This window comes from Mytilus trossulus, chromosome 6 (genome assembly GCF_036588685.1).
Source record: "Mytilus trossulus isolate FHL-02 chromosome 6, PNRI_Mtr1.1.1.hap1, whole genome shotgun sequence".
Classification (NCBI taxonomy): domain Eukaryota; kingdom Metazoa; phylum Mollusca; class Bivalvia; order Mytilida; family Mytilidae; genus Mytilus; species Mytilus trossulus.
Window position 1 is genome coordinate 86197498 of NC_086378.1, and position 18757 is coordinate 86216254.

At 30.2% G+C, this 18757-nt stretch overlaps 1 protein-coding gene across 2 annotated transcripts in view; it reads right to left on the reverse strand.

Moving 5' to 3' along the window:
• The window catches only part of LOC134722095 (PH domain leucine-rich repeat-containing protein phosphatase 2-like), a 58928-nt gene that overhangs the window by 33110 nt on the left and 7061 nt on the right, over positions 1–18757 (reverse strand). The window contains exon 1 of one of the 2 annotated variants that reach the window (XM_063585570.1): positions 14951–14966. The exons of the other annotated variant lie outside the window; for it this stretch is intronic. The gene's annotated coding sequence lies outside the window, so the exon portion shown is untranslated. Of the gene's footprint in view, positions 1–14950; positions 14967–18757 lie in introns of those variants that run through there. 2 annotated transcript variants of the gene reach the window in all.

The following is an 18757-nucleotide window of genomic DNA, read 5'->3' on the forward strand; positions in this document are numbered from 1 at the left end:
TACCCCAAGGATGATTGTGGCCAAGTTTGGTAAAATTTGGCCCAGTAGTTTCAGAGGAGAAGATTTTTGTAAAAGTTTACGGACGACGGACGACGGACGCAAGACGACGGACGACGGACGCCAAGTGATGAGAAAAGCTCACTTGACCTTTCAGGTCAGGTGAGCTAAAAACCAGCTCAAAATCTGGAGGCCTATAGAAAATGTCTGTAAAACTGTCATTTTCAACAATTTTCAATCTTGAAATACAACCCTCAATTTTTGAAAAAAAATAGCAGAGCAGAACGAAACTAAAACTTGATCTGTAACTCATCATGGAGAATTTATATTCCATAGATCAGCCCAATTTATGATGCAGTTTTGAAAAAAAACTCCATACAATGATTTGTTACAGAATGACAGAATGACGGAATGACGGAATAATGGAATTTTGGAATTTTGGAATTTCAGAATTTCAGTTAATGCCTGTACCGAACCAGGAATATGACAGTTGTTATCAATTGTCTAGATGTCTTTGAGATTTTCATTCTGCCATTTGCTTATAGGGACTTTAGTTTCAAAATTTTCAAAGCCTAGTAATTTTGTTATCTAATTTTTAATACAATTCATATTTAATAAATATTATCTTTAAATTGTGTACACATAAAATAATTTAAAAAATAAATCATGGAACAACATGTAGAAAATTTGTGTCATTATACAAATAACAACATCATTATCCTATTATAAAGATATCCTATAACCTGATTGGAGAATGATGGGACTTTCTGTTTAAAATGTAATCACGAAGTCATTTACCTCCCCTGTTTGTCATTACAGTAACACTGTGACCCCCGAACTGAGGTGTACAATCATTCACATACAAAATCCATCACAAATACCCATACAAAAATGCAAATCAATTAGAAAATTGCACAGTATCCGAATTCAAGTCAATTCTTCCATGTCGGACTGATTTTGAATGGAGTACTGAATTTGATAAATTTCTCTTCACCATGTCAAGTGCTTTATACTTACTTACATAATCAAACTGCAATGTGTTATGGAAAAATCAATTGACAGTGACCTTGCTAACAGATTACAGACTAGTTTTTCTCAGTATATATTACTTTAAGTTGAATGACCATTCTGAATTTCAAAAGATAAACCAAGTCTGAAGCAGTGACCTCCAGACTCATAAAATCTATAATTATTTTTGTCATTTCAGTTGGAACTGTTTCATCACATGTGATTTTGACAGGTGTTTTTTATGTCCATACTTTTTTTTGTGTTTGATTTGATACGTTTTTTTAAGGGCGTTTTTTTTAAAATATATTTTCAATACTGTAAATTCAGAAATAAATGCGAGGTTTTTATTATTGCGAAAAATGCAACAAAGTTGTAAACGCAATAATTTTAACTTGCATTTTAAAATATTTTTTATGAATTAAACAGGATTTTTCTAAAAATCGTAAAAATTAAAATCGCATTTAAGTCTAAAATGACAAAATTGCAATAATAAATGCACGCAATAATTTCTGAATTTACAGTAGTATCTAATATTTAATGGTTCATGATACTTTGGTTACTTTGGTTTCTTCAATTTAATGGTTATTTAATAGTAATTTTGGTTTCTAAATAATTTCTTCAGTTTTTTTTATAATAATAGTTATTCTTTGTGTTGTAATCACAGATAGCATGATTCTTATTACATTGCCTTCTCTTGGACTTAAATCTCACATCTCTGTGTTTCAAGGCAACCATCAAACATACTGAACTAGCTCAAACCGCTTATGATTGGCAAGGAAACACTAAGCTATCCTCAGTAACAGGGGTTTTCACCTATAAAATGTCACTGGATTTTCTTTCAAATGGTTTCATCAGTTTATTATTCTGATGGTGACAATGGTTTCTAGCATACAAAGTATCTTTATAGGTGTTTCTTTTACGATGAAATTGTTTTATTATTAAGGTCCTGTCTTTGGCTTCTTGTTTTCAAATTGCAAAAAAAAGGAAAAATTCTGATTTATAAAACCTATATCCTAACAAACATAAGCTTGGTTGATCAAACTATGTTAAACTTTATATTATTTACCAATATAGAATATAAATAAAGTAGAAAATGAAGGAAAAAATATTTATAACTTATTTGCATTCTCACTTCCTTTTAATGCAACATTTCAACAATGTCTTAAAAGCACCTTTTGTTGCATGATGTCAGAGAATTGAAATAGAAGATTGTTTCACATGTGCAACTAATGCATAAATTTTCTCACACTGAGAAAAGATACACCCCAAAAACAAATACTTCAACTAATACATGCAAAAAGATTTTTTTTACTTGCTTGATCTATTCTGTTTGATTTGCACTTTTTAATAGATGTCATTGAAATCATTCTAGTACTAGTATACTATATAATTATTTTTTAAATTATTAAATGGACCTAAGATGAATACGTAAAACAAATAATAAAATTTAAATTTCAACAAGATGAATAAATAAATTTAAAATCTTTAAATTTAAAAGTTAACAGTTACTTGAATAATGTTCACATTAAAATGAATCAGTTTTCCCACGACACTAAATCTTTATAAAATGTTGTTCTTATTCTGTGAATATATGCAATTTAAGATTTATGTTCCAAACTTTTACCTATAAAAAGAATAAGAATAAACATTTCATGAACTTTCATATTTTCTTTCATTTCTGCAGCAACAAAAATATCCCAGCACCACAAATACACCTGTCCCAATTATTTTAACTATTACAGTCCCATACCTCTTAGAAGAATGAAACAGAAAGTCGTGAAAAGTTAAAAATGCAGTACATTCAATGATTTGGTAGTAAGAATGTTATAAAATTTCATTGGATTTGGTAAAAAGAAACTTAACTTGGTAGAAATTGTTTTCATGTCGTTTTTAGACCTGTATTCAAACTTTGATGACATTTCTAATGATTTGTGAAAAACTGTAATTTTCTGCAGAAAGGGCAGCTAGGGTCAATAAAAAAACTTTCACAAATAAGGATTAGTAATGCATTTTTGAAACTTTCTTGTATTAATAATATAACTGATTATAATTTAAAAAATAAGAAGATGTGGTATGATTGGCAATGAGACAACTCTCTACCAGAGACCAAATGACATAGAGGTTACATTTGATGAAGTCATTATGTAAAAAGAAATTTGAAAAAGGAACTTAAGTTACAGATATCTTAGAATTGTTTGACAGGTAGACATTGCAGACTTTTACCTGACCAATAGTTAATTGGATTCTTACCTTAATTGAGAAATTAGACCCTAATTGAAACGTCACCTTCCGTTCTAAAGATAACCAACGATATCAAACAGACCAAAAACAAACAATTTGTTTATCTATACAATCCAATACAACTTACTAACTCCCGGTGAAGAGAATATGTCATAAACAGAATACTATAGAACAATGCAATCTCTTGATAAAGTTCCTATAGCATCTTTTTGATCCTGTCTTTGACTGTTTACTTTATATAACTATCTAAACCCATATAAGTGGATGTCGTATTTGAATTGAACCAGAAGTGACAGCTCAGTGGTGCCTTGATAAAGTAGTACTTGTCCTGTAGAAGTCGGGAAAACCTCAGTCATTTTTTTAAATGTTGCTGGGTGTCTAGTGATTCATTAGGGGAGGGGAATGTTGTTTTTGGTGGTGATCGATGAAAAAATAAAAAATAAAGATTTAATGGGATTTTATCACATGAAATGCTAAGTAGTTTAAAATTAAAATTAAAATTTCTAAAACAAATTACCTTCATTCAAAAACAAACTTCTCAACTCCCCAGTCCCCACCCACAAGTTTTATCATATCACATGCATCAACTATAGTGTTTTCAATACTCTAAACTGACATTCAATTAATTGAAAGCATCACCTGCATTCTACTACATGGCAGAAGAAAGCATGAATTTGTCAAACTTTCTTAAGATAATTGTCACATTCAATACAGCAAACAGTCAGATTTGACCATTTATAAAGATTATAGAAAATCTGGTTTCATTTCACCTGCCATCTGTCATACCACATTATAACTGTCCATTTTAACCAAATAATTACAGGTCAAATGGTCATTTTCTTTTATGATTATAATTAATTCCTATATAGAAGGAGTAAAAACTTACATGCATACAGGTACAAAAATGTACATATTGTGAAATGGCCATTTACTGATTGTTAAAAATAAATAAAATTGTATTGTTCCAATTTATCAGGGGACCATATGCCACATCTATTTCAACACATTATAACACAGGGCAAACAATGTATCATTCTGATAACCTTCTAAACATTTGATGAAGATATACAGCCTTAATATAAAAGGGATAGTTGAGATTTAAAAAAAATACTTCTACATCAATTCCTAACTCAAAGAGTGTCTAAGTATTCTACAACTATTTTGATTGTTTTTTAAAGGACTTGGTCTGAAAATGAACCATCAATTATATAACCTGGCTTCACTCCTACTATTGAGATATATTGCATTCCTTGAACTTTGACCCCACATCTTGGTTTAATTAAAAAGAAGAGTATACCAAAATCTCAAGGTAATAATTTCTATAGAATATATAAATTGTAGACAAGTGCAAACTTTAAACACCTGTGTAACAAAGTATAAATATAGAGACATTCTTATCATTTCTATTGCGTAACAAAGACTGTTCTTTAAATTTATGGTTTTATAATGGATCTTACATAATGAAAATTTCAGTGATAGTTCACCCACACAAGCATATGACTCAAAAGTACACGTAACTACCCGTGGTTACATTGTGTTAAACACCACCCCATTACTCATCTAAGGCCGATTTATCTTCATCCTATTTCAATACGGTAACTGTACACACAAGTTTATCTTTGCATCTTCTCATTTTGTTAAAAGGTTTTTAGCATAAGTAAATTAGGGAACAGCCTGTAGCTTTTTCCTTATTGGGTTTTATATCATTTTGCCAAAATAACATCCTCACCATCAAATTAAGTGCTTTGCTTTATTCTTTTTTTCCCCCCAATTACACATCAAATGCTATTTCTATACAGTAACTGTACATACAAGTTTATCTTTGCATCTTCTCATTTTGTTAAAAGGTTTTAAGCATTAGTAAATTAGGGAACAGCCTGTAGCTTTTTCCTTATTTGGGTTTGTAGACCATTTTGCCAGAATAACATCCTCATCATCAAATTAAATGCTTTGCTTTATTTTATTTTTTTCCACCATTACTCATCCAATGCTATTTCTATATATAGTAACTGTACATACAAGTTTATCATTGCATCTTTTCATTTTGTTAAAAGGTTTTAAGTGTTAGTAAATTAGGGAACAGCCTGTAGCTTTTTCCTTATTGGGTTGGAATATCATTTCAACAGAATACCATTTCATCATCAAATTAAATGAATTGTTTAAATTTTAAAATATTTTTACCACAGATAAAGAGTGTCTGTCACCAGGGGCAGCATGTTATAACTCCAGCATGCCAAAAAAAACCAAAACAAGTGAAACTGCGAGCTACTGCTCCCTGATGATACCCCCGCCGCAAGTGGATAATATTAATAGTGTAAAAGGTAAACAGGAAGTTGTCGAGTGATGAATCTGAAAACGCATCACACAGTATAGCTGACTTATATAAATCCTGAAACAAAATTTCAGAAATCCTTGTATTGTAGTTTCTGAGAAAAATGCGACGAAAATTTATTCATGGGACGGACGGACTGACTGACGGAAGGACAGACAAAGGTAAAACAGTATACCCCCCCCCCCCCCCCCCCCCCCCGTTTTTAAAGCGGGGGTATAATAAAAAAGTATAAGTATAAATATAAAGAGAAGTGGTATAATTATCAATGAGACAAATATACATGTGATGCTAAAGGACGAGGTTAAAAACAAATATAGATTTTCATATAAACCCATTCCATATAGTAAGCCATATTTAAGACCCAATCTGGAGATCAGTCAAAAAAAGAACCTATTTACAATGTTGTGCTTGATACAGTTCTATACTGGACAAAGTAGTGTTATAGATACAGTAGTATGCTAAAAAAACAACCACCTGAAAGTTGGATGCTTAAACCAGTAGCTTCTTTTTTTATTATCTTTTTATGCAATCAGAATACTGCAATAAAGTCAAAATATCAGTCAATAAGAACAAAGTTACCAAGAAAAAATATTTTTTACAGACTGACAACAAGAACAATGACACACCCATACCAAGTTTTCACATCTTCAAATCATTTGCCCTCCCCATGATCCCATCATATAAGTCTTTTAACACTTCCCATATGATAAAGCTTTCTTCTTTTTTTTTATATTTCATAATTTATCTCAGTTACATGACACTTGTAATATGATGCTATCAAGTGAAATGCATTGAAATATGCAAGCATAACTTTTTTGAAAATTTTTCATCTCGTAACACAACGACTCATACGACTCATACGATGCATTAAAACACAGAAATATGATCATTTTGTATGAAGTCAAAAATTAAATTAATGTGGTGTGTCTTGTCACATATTATACTTTAAAAAACTTCCTTCTCTTCAAACAAGTATAAAATAAAAAAAAGTTTATAACAAAATGTCTTTCTATAACAATAGTGTAAATTAAAGTTCTTATTAGGTTTCAGTGGTCATTTTTACAAAAAATTCATATAATAGAAAAACAGCAGATATTGGGTATCTAACAATGACACAAAATCAGCACTTTTAACATAGAAAAAGCAAAGGAATGTCTTTAATCAATTGCAAGTTAAACTAATTAGTTCATGACTTATCCCTGTCTCATGTGTTTTCTTTCTATACATGAGAAGTCATTATGAAGTCACAATTTCCATTGAAAAAGCCTGCATGGGAAGAATTCATATGACATCTTAAAATTAAGATCTCACCATACAAGTTATTTTCTAAAAAATGAAAAAATCATGGAAGTTATCCTATGTTCATGTTACTAGGGTTTTTTTTCCAATTTATACATTCTTACATTTTGTTTTTTATCTTTGTATTTTTAAATATCTATTGATTTAAGATTGATTAAAGTTTGATTGAAATGATATTTTTAGTTGAACACTCTCACACAGCAGACTTGTCAACTCTTCTGAACTTTATAAGTAGATTTATAAACAAAGAAAACCGCTAACCAGATTAAATCAAGGCAAGGTAACTTTTGATTTTATAATCGCTTTTAAAAATTATTTATTTTTAAATGTTACATATAAGTTTGTGAAAAGATTAATTCAACTAAACTTAAACCATTTAAATAATCTATAAATATTACATGTCATATACAAGACAAAAACTCTTAGGTAATCATCAAACCGTTTTTGTTATTCAAACCATGGAAGTATTATAGTGTCCATGTTCAAACAAAGAGAGATAACTCTGGCTGCCCTAATAGAATTTATGTATTTTTAAAATATTATCAGTATAGAAGTAAGCTCCTTGGATAAAGTTCTGTTGTTCAAAAGCAAGGTTGGGGTGCTATCTGTAGCAGGATATAACTTGATGTGATTTAGAGCTTGAACAAGTGGTACAGAGATTTATTATTCATTGACCTCTAGATCTTGTGAATAAGACGATGTGGTATGATTGCCATTGAGACAACTATCTATCAAAGTTAACACAAAGTTGATATAACTTAATAAGAAATATCACCTTCAACAATGTAAGTGTTTAAGTCTTATAGTAAAATGATAAAGGGCATAACTTTCTCATTAAAGTTAAACTTAAGTACTTGTTGTTAAATTTTGGACTTTTGATGATTACAGTAAGACATAAAGAAGCAACACTATGTCTAAATAGTTAGAAGTTGTATTCAAGTGTGTCTACCACTGGGATGTTCTTGAGAATAAACCAACATGTGGTCATTTATATATTCAGTAGTAAATGTAATGTGTTAAAGGGAAATAACTCCAATAAAAATAATTACCATCGGAAAATTCAACACATCATGACTAAAAAATCCTACAAAATAATAATACAATGTACTCCTATGAGAATGGAGGCCATCAAAAAGGGATAGATAGGATTGTGTTTAATGATAAAAGGCCATAACTTTAAGAAAACAACTATTACTTAGTTCCTTCCTTTTATTGCAAGAATATTTAGAAAATGTGTATCAACATTCAACGTTGATAGCTAGGATGCTTCTCTGTATATGTAATGGGAGATGGGGAGTAACGTCAATCAGTCAGCAACTCAAAGACAAAATAACCACAAGACATCGAAAATATTACACTACAACAGCATTGAACAAATAACTTATTTTTCTTTTTTAATTTTATCGTTATTATTACACTCAAGTGTCAACAATTATATACAATTATAACTAGGTATAAAAATATTGTAGAATTTAATTTGTCAGAGTGTCATACAAATGACAAAGTTCAATACAGGACATAAGAGACTGAATTGTCATGCTACATATCCTGAGGCTAAAACTGGGCTGCTGGAATGTGAAGAAAAAGTAATTGAAAAAAAATACTTTTAACACTTTTTTTGTAAATAATGTTGAACTTGTATCAAGTTTTATAATTATCAGTGTTGGTATTTGTTATGGTACATTTGTATTGCTCAATAAAATTCACATCAAAGAAAATTAAAAACATTATTACCTGTAATTTTTTGGCAATAATTTACACAAATTTAAGATTTTATACATTTATATAATTGTTTAACCGTTCCGATGTTTATGTACTTTTAATCTTCTTTACTTAACAAACAGCATATAAGGGGAGACAACTCAAATTTCTCTTTCACATCAAACAGAGAACATTTAAAATCTAATTGGATAACAAAATATACACTGGAGTATTATTGGACTTTCATGATTCTTAAAGTTTGATCCACCTTTTAACATATGTAACTATGATTTCTAGTAAAATAAGAAAGAAAATCAGAAAAGCTTTATAACTAAATAGTATAACTATATTTATACGAGAAAAAAAATGATTGTTGATTGTTGTCCAATGACAAATATTTCAAGCATGTTCATATTGATAAAAATATACACAATATCAAATCTAAATCCAGTTTCTAATTTTCAATCCGAAGTGGTATGGCTAAATATTTAACCTGTCCACCCTAGTGTGATAGTACAATTCTATTTTATAATTTGTTTTTGATTAGTCCTTGTCTCAGGTAGCAACAATTGGCATCTCATGGCTCAATGACTTTTAAGAAAAAAATACGGGAAACTTAAAAATTATCATCATTCATTCCTGTCAAATCTGGATAACTATTTATGTTCACAATTCATTCTGACAAAGCATTTATATAGTTTATAAAAATAAAAAAAAGAGAACAACAACATAAAAAGAGAATCTGAAATTTCTAATTTCTTTCACTTTAACTGAGTTCCATGGACATCAAATTTTTAATACCAAAATTCCACACAAAGCACTTTGGTATACAGTTTGACAATTAAGCTTTAAGAAATGCTCAGATTAGATCTAAATCTCTTATATAATGGTCAATCAAAAACATTAATTAAAAACTGCAGTTGCTTATCTTTAAAAATTGTAATTAAATGTTCATATCGGTTATTTATTGCAAACAGTGTAATCAAACGAATTCTTATAGCACAATTTGCATGGTGTCAATCAACAGTCTAAAGCTAATTTAAAAGATTTAAACATACAACAATGTATTCAAAATACAATGAATGTCGAAATTTAAAAATTTCTTTTTTAAATTGCCACCAACATGGATAAATAAACTGAAACTGATCAGATATCGTAATTTATCCATATCAATCATAAACTGTATGACCAGGAGATGGTCGCCCGCTGATTTAAAACTATTTCTCATTACAATTTAATTACCACATGTACTTATGTTTATAGTTAATTTGGAGGTAAACAAAGCTACTGTGGTACATGTTTTTATTCTAAAGTGTATAGTTTGTCTCATATCTGTGACAAAAGTACGTTTGAACTGGAACTATAAAATCCCAGGTTTGAAGGATGAACTTTTTTTCAGTTTTTTTTTTTTAAAAGAGTTTTTTTTTAATTCATTATTATTTTGCAATATACCAATTTTCCTGGATTTCGTGGGTAAAATTGAGTCCAAAGTAGTGTTAATTTTTTATGCAGACATTGCAAAAACCACAAAATCAAATATCCATGAAAATACAAATTTCCCTGAATCCATGAAAATAAATGAATACACAGTATTTTTTTTAATTAATTCACAAATTTTGACAAAATCATCATCATCAGTGCCTGTTGACTGCATCATAATCATATCCAGTGTCAAGTACTATACAGAAATTTGAATAAATCAGATAATTGGGAACAGCATGTTGACTGTTTTAAAAACAGAATACAAAAGTCTACTGAAAAGGATAAGAATGTTTGCCTTAAAGACCCTCACTAAGAGTTGTGGATTCAGTTCTTAGATTGGCCCTTTGAACTATTCATCAACACAACTTCAAACAACACATCATCTCAAAAACACTAAGAGACACACTCAAAATCTCTTCTTGTTATTTTTTAAAGATTAAACAATAGTGCATACGCTCAAATGTCTTGCCTGCTTTACACTAATCATGCAGGCATTCATGAGTTACACAAAATTAATATTACTACTGATCCATGTATATGAGCTCAAGATAAGATGAATGCTTTAAGATATCATACACCAAATATAGTTAAACAGTTACTAATAGTATCTCAAAATCAGAACTTACTAAGAAAACTAAACTTTGATCAAGGAATTATGAAAATGAAGTCAAGGGGTCAGATGATCTCTGTCAAACAGACTTACACAACTTTCTGTCATTCCATACATCACATTTAGCTTACTTCTAGCTTTTATTATCTGACAAACCATGAAAATGAGGTCAAGGTCAGAGGAACCTGTCAGACAGGCATGTACACCATACAATCATGGTAAATACCAAATATAGTTGACATAGTGCTAATAACTGGGTTAATATCCCTTATCTGCTCAAATAGAGGAACTCAAAAGTAGTGTGTAAACAAAAATTCTCTATTATTTGTGATATTGGACATGTTTCTACTTTTTAAAACAAGTGACTGCATGAGCTTAACCATTTGTGTTGATTTGGAAAGTAGAGGAACATAGAATAAATGTGTAAAAACTACAGAGCTATCAAATATGTTCAAAGTATTGTATTTGAAAAGAACTTATTGTGTTAAAAAGGAATTTTTACCTTGAAGAGCCCCAACACCTAAGGATTTTCGAAGTTTGCTAATTTACGTGAAAAGTCATCTTACTTCTTACATATATGTGAAAATGTCTCAGCTTCAAAACTAGCCATGATACATATTCAAGTTTAAGATATGGACTGAGCCACAGAAGAAAATGTTACCATTACTGCCTATGGAAAAACAATTGCGCATATTGCCCCAACTTACCTGAGAAACAGACTTTACTATGAAAACTCAGTATTGGCAAAGAACAATGGAAACTAGAATTGCCATTGCAAGCAATAGCGGATGTCACCCTGGTCCACCAATTGCCACTAAACAGCAGCCATGGTAACGGCAGCCATTTTGGAAATTCTAAAGTTGAAAGCCGCATCTAGATTAACAAGTTAACATTTCTGTAAGGTTTCATACAGATTTGAAGAATTTTCAAAATTTTGCTTTTTTTGCACAGTTTCCATGGCAACATTTGAAAATTCCAAAGTCATACTGCTGCTTTATATTGTGCTCGCCATAATATAATACCATTATATAACATTTAATGGTCGTAGATTTACTTTAACATTAATGTTCTAGAATGTTCTATTACATTTTTACATTCTTTCTGTTTCCATGACATCGGCAGCCATGTTGGATATGCCAACCCTCGACTGCACTTCTGCACATGGTCTTTAACATTTTGGTAAAGTTCCATAACAATTGGTCCATCCTATTCTCAGAAATAGTCTGGACAAAAAAGTGTGGAATAATAATAATAAAAACTAGATTTGCCATTGCAAGCAATAGCGGATGGCACCCTTCCCCTATTGCCAGGTAAGCGGTAGCATTGGTAACGGCGGCCATTTTGGAAATTCCAAACTCAAAAGTGAAGTCTACATTAGCTGAGCAACATTTGTTATAAGTTTCAATAAATTTGAAGCATTTTGAAGTTTTTTGTATTTTTGCTGTTTCCATGGTAACGGCGGCCATTTTGAAAATTCCAAACTCAAAAGTCAAGTCTACATTAGCTCTGCAACATTTGTTATAAGTTTAAATAAATTTGAAGCATTTTGAAGTTTTTTGTATTTTTGCTGTTTCCATGGTAACGGCGGCCATTTTGAATATTCCAAAGTCAAACCCCCACTGCATTTTTTTCCCTCCACAATCATATACCATTTAAAGTCTCTAGAATAAATTAAACATTGATGTTCTAGAATGTTCTGTGAAAATTCAAAGTTTTGACCTTTTTGCATTGTTTCCATGGTAACAACAGCGATTTTGGAAATTCCAACGCCAAATTCCACATCTTCCAATGTTGCTCATCGTTACTATGAAGTTTCATTAAGTTTGGAACATTTTGAGATTTTCGAATTTTTTGGAGTAGTTTCCATGGCAACATAGTAGTTCCAATGAGTGCCAAAATCATCCAAAACCTGTATATAGTGGGCACCTACATTGTATTAAAATATAATGATTCCGAGTTAAATAGTATCCAAATAGTTCACCAAAACAAAAAACTGGATTTTTTCACATTTGTTTCGTTTCCATGGTAACGGCAGCCATCTTGACGGTGCCATACCCCGTTTGCACAATTTCAGATAGTGGACTACATTATGGTATAGTTTCATCAATATTGTTCAAGCCAATTCCGAGAAATAGCATGGACAAAATGTGTGGAAGAATAAAAATAAAAAGAAAAAAAAGAAACGTAGAATAACAAGATGTCACCCCAACTCCGTTGAGGGTGCCATAAAAAGAATCGTACAATAACAATATGTCACCCGACCTCAGTCAGGGTGACATAATAATAACTAGATTTGCGATTGCAAGCAATAGCGGATGGCACCCTTCCCCTATTGCCAGGTGAGCGGTAGCCATGGTAACGGCGGCCATTTTGGAAATTCCAAACTCAAAAGTCAAGTCTACATTAGCTGAGCAACATTTGTTATAAGTTTCAATAAATTTGAAGCATTTCGAAGTTTTTTGTATTTTTGCTGTTTCCATGGTAACGGCGGCCATTTTGAATATTCCAAAGTCAAACCCCCTCTGCAATTTTTTCCCTCCACAATCATATACCATTAAATGTCTCTAGAATAAATTAAACATTGATGTTCTAGAATGTTCTGTGAAAATTCAAAGTTTTGACCTTTTTGCATTGTTTCCATGGTAACAAGAGCGATTTTGGAAATTCCAACGCCAAATTCCACATTTTCCAATGTTGCTCATCGTTACTGTGAAGTTTCATAAAGTTTGGAACATTTTGAGATTTTTGAATTTTTTGGAGTAGTTTCCATGGCAACACAGTAGTTCCAATGAGTGCCAAAATCATCCAACACCTGTATATAGTGGGCACCTACATTGTATTAAAATATAATGATTCTGAGTTAAACAGTATCCTAAAAGTTCACCAAAACAAAAAACTGATTTTTTTCACATTTGTTTCGTTTCCATGGTAACGGCAGCCATCTTGACGGTGCCATACCCCACTGCACCATAGAATGTTCTTGTCTACATTATGGTATAGTTCCATCAATATTGTTCAAGCCAATTCCGAGAAATAGCATGGACAAAAAAGTGTGGAAGAATAAATATAATAATAAGACAAAAAGAAACGAACAATAACAATATGTCACCCCAACTCCGTTGAGGGTGCCATAATAAGTTCAAGGTCAGACATACTCTTCCAGATAGACTTGAACACATTATATACACCATATATAGTATATAAGAAACAGACTGAACCATTAAAACCTAATATTTACCAATGAACCATGAGAATGGGGTCAAGGTCAGATAAAACCTGCAGACACACATAGCCACCTTAAAATCATTCCATACACCAAATACAGCAGACTTGTTTACTTGCAATCTTTCCCAAATCAAAATATGATTGCCCTATTGCTGATAGTATTTCAGTAATAGGCTTAAACACAAAAGTTAATTTCCAAAAACAACAGAGTTTTCTTATTTATAAAAGGGATGACCTCTTGACATATGGTTAATTTTGCATGTTTACTTGTTTTGGGAATGTTGTCTTTCACCAGAATTATATCTTCTTTCTATTGCAACGTACAAAAATAACATGAAATAAAATTAAACCATTGTTATAAGTATCTATGTTAAATCTTAAAGAACGTTGAAAGGACATGAACATATCTAAGTAAACAATGAAAATCCTTAATATATATATTTTATGATGGATATTTACTGTGTTTAACTTAAATGTTGAAGATGGGAAATAATTTATTGCTTCATGTCACAAAATTAGTCATTTAAAAAAAAAGCAAAATGAACAGTGATTTATTTCTGTTCTTTAAACTAAAAATGAGGGAAGCTTTTTACAGCATCCAAGACAAAATGAATGGTCATGGTTTTAATAAGACTGCAAGACTAGGTGGGTCATCAATAACCTTTGTATCCAAGGTCTACTGCATATCTGCCACATCGCCTTACTTTTTGTAAAAAAAATAAACAAAATGCCTCTTGAGTCTAATGTTAGAGTAAGATAATTGAAAATCTATGGTACTATGACTCATGCAGTTTCTTTAAATTAGTTTAGTTAATTAAATGGGCAACCTTTTACAAACATCTATATTAAACTTTTAACAAAATAATGGTGTTATATTTAATGAAACAATTTGTTAAGATTTCAATTGAAACCAAAGAAATATAATCCTGACACCATAATTTATCTCAGGAGTACATTTGACTTGCTCAGTATGACCATAATTGAATTACTTAATTAGCTTCATTAACAAAATGTGTAACAATAAATAAAACATTATAATATATATCAAAGCTTACCCAACAGTGCCACAGTTAAAGAATGGAAGAATTTAATCATTTTGATTCTACACCTTTGTGAAATCATTTTCTATTTATTAAATGGACTATAATTCTTTATTTAAAATAAGTGAATTCCAAAACTAATAAAAACAGACTGAATTCCACTTCAAGACTAAGTGACAACTATTTACAAATATTTTCTTAACAATTTTTGATGACCTTAATTCAAAAGTAAAAGTTGGTTCAATTTCAGATTTAATTGAAATTTTGAAGTTTTAATTTCACCTGAAAGTCAAACAATTGTGTGTGTTTGATTAGAACCAATGGTTAATTGATTTTGAAAAGACCTTGTATAGTTGTAATTTTCAAGTTCTGGTGATAAATGGCGGTCAGACATGCAACATTTCCATCACAGGCTAATTACTACATCCATTGTGATAAACACGCTCTCTATATTTGAAGTTGTTCTACGCTTTCATCGGTACCATTTCATCACAGGCATTTCTGTATATTCATTAAAAAAAACGGAGTATTTTCAGTATTCTGAACTGCTTGGTTTTCCATACCCCTCTTTTCTGTGTCCAACCCCTAATGATATACATTGCACATGCATAAAATTAGAAAAAAAAAATTGAAAATTTGAAAATGCCTGTACCTAGTCAGGAATATGACAGTTCTTGTCCATTTGTTTTTGATGCGTTTTGTTATTTGATTTTTTCCATGTGATTATGGACTTTCCGAATTGATTTTCCTCTAAGTTCAGTATTTTTGTGATTTTACTTTTTATCAGCTGATCTAATCCTTTAAAATCACTTATTCACATTGTACACTAATTTCAGATCTAAATCAGTAGACTAAAGTTTTGTTAGTTAGGTACATGCAAAAATAGCTTTCTTGTGGTTTTTTTTGCTTACTTGCTATGAATGAAATAGGGACTTGCACCCTTTGATTACCACACTTGGGTTAATTAGATATTGTCCCTTTTTTCAGAGGGAGTGTATTTGCAAAAAAAATCATACTATTTTATCTTTATCAAAAAATATACAAAGATATATATATTCAACAGAGTAAGATTCCATTATTTAGCAAAACATGAATTTTCATGTTTTGTTATTTTTCGTGAGATGAAATCATCAAACAATTTGCTACTGAAATAGAACACCTCACAGTGATCAATAATAAAATACCATTGTGTTTTAAATCAATAAATAAACAAACAAAATCGGATTTGGTGTTGAAACCCTTATTCGTTGTTTATTTTAGATCTAAATTTCTTCTGCTCCGATGAAAATTAAATATTATAAAATTTAAATAGACAGAAAATTTGATGTAATGGATGATTATAAGATTACCTGACCTGCTATCCTTTGACAGTCGGAAGCATCAAAGGGGGTGGTCTGTCTAAATATTTTAGTATTACACAGATTTTAAGCAGTTATGTTAACAAATTAATCTTTCAGTTGGTTAAAGCATTGAACAATCGACATGCTCAATGTCAAACTTTTATATTTCCATTCTAAAACTTAGCAATATAAACAGACTTGATTTTCTTTAGAAATTAAATTAGTGAGGCCAAGAAAATTCGTAGCACATGATTGTTTGTAATGTACCATTAATACTAGTGTAAATTGTAAGCCAAACTCCACTACTTGTTAGAAATTGACATTAATGCTGTATATGTATATGTAAACTGTATAAATTGTGTATTAGTTAAATCCTATGAGCTATATTTGCTTATGGTATAAAGTATTATTATTATTTTAGACTTGAGGGGATATTCTGCAAATGAAAAATCTACAGAATGAGATTGCAAAAAATGTTAAAAATAAAATGGTATAATCTTTGTTTCCATATGTTGTTGAGTTGATGTATACTATGCAGACTTATTTTTACAAAGAATTGTAAAAATTGAAAATGCAATTCAAACATTAACATGGTTCTCTTTCCAACTCAAATACTGAATTCAACCTTCCCATTCTTAAGTGGATTTAATGATTGATTTTTTATAGGCATTCTCACTTCTCACAAGGATCAATCAATCACAGTCTGACTAGGTCATCAAATCAAAATGTTTGAAATTCAATTTGGATTTTAAAACTTACAAGGGCTCAACATCTTAAAACATACTGAATAATTCAAATTGTCAAGAGAAATAAAAGCAATACAAAAATAAAAATTCTCAAGTATTTTTTAAACTTTCAATGACCGCTTATATCCATTTAATTTCATATTATAGCCTTGTTGTAAAAGTAACAAAACTTGGAAGTATTTGTATTCATAGTGTTTTCAAACGTAAATAAAAATTTCTCGTAGTCGTATAACATTACTAAGACAACTTTACATCTTTTCCTTTAAATAAAAAGTGATTATAATTTATATTATGCAATATGTGAACTATTCTTGTGTGAAATAGGTAAACTGAATAAATTTGCATAATTCACACAATTAAGTATTTATTTCAGTGTGTCAACATTACGCCAAGTCAATGTCATCATAGTCTAAACACCATCTATTAGATATAGGAAAACCTTCACTGAATATTTCAATCTAAGATTATATCTTAATTTTACCCAGACTTATGTACTTTTAATGGTAATTGTTTATTAATATGTTGTATCCTTCTTACACATCAAACACTGCCACCTCATATATCATATGCACTTTTAAAATTACATGTAGGCATGTACGAATTATTCATATTCTTTATTACCTTGAATATTACGTCTCATCAGTGATTTGTTGAATCATTTCTGAAATTCTAACACAGATTTATTTTTTACTACATGTCCAGTGGCAAATATTTCATTACTGTGATCAGGACTTTTTGATGTTATAAATATTGATCAATTGATTGATAGCTATTCAAAATTACATCTTTTTTTTAAATGGCCTATTAGTTTTATCAATTATTAAAACAGGGTCAAAAATACTTGTATGGTTGTAATCATGTAATTGTAGAATTTGTGCAACTATGATCAATAATTTCATTTTTTGTTTTCAATTTGTAGAATAAGATAAGATATGTAAATGTTACATTTTCTTAGATAAAATAAAATTGACTTGGGTATAACTGAAAAAAAATCGAATAATTGAGCAATTCTGTGGCAACTATATAAATTAAATATCTATTATCTTTATATAGAAATGAGAATGCTTTTGACCAGTTTAGGGAGGAAAATGTGAAAGGGTAAAAAAGCTTTTTCTTGAAAAAATGTAAAAGAATTTATATCAGCCTTCAGTGTAATAAAAATATTTTGAAGAAAAAAGGCATTTATCCGGCTACTCCCCAAGAAGTTAAAAATAAACTAATATTTACTTTCACTTGTAAATACAATGACAAAAAAATCTTTGAAATTTAAACCTATATAATTTCTCCCTTTTAAATGCACATTAAAGTCAAATCATAACTTGTAATAAAAAGTCACGAATTCTTTTAAATCAAAGAGCAAAATGATGTAATTTAAATCCTTCAATGTAAAGAATACATGGGAAAATATTACAACACGTCTTTTTTTCACACAGACAAAATAAAAGATGCTAAATGTACTTACTTTTCACATTCATCAACAAGTCGCATTTCTTCGGATGTCATTTTAAACTGTAAATTTATCAAGCTCTGTTAAGAATCTTAATCCATCGCTTCATCCCTACATCTCTATAAAGTTAAAACAGGATAAAGTTATAAAGCATCTCCAGAAGGCTCTGAAGCGAAACCATAACTTTAAACCGTAAAGAAACTGTAAAATTAGTTTAATTTAAAAGTCTGAATGATAAGTTTTATTTTGATCACATGATTACCATGCACAATAAAATGGCAGACGGTCA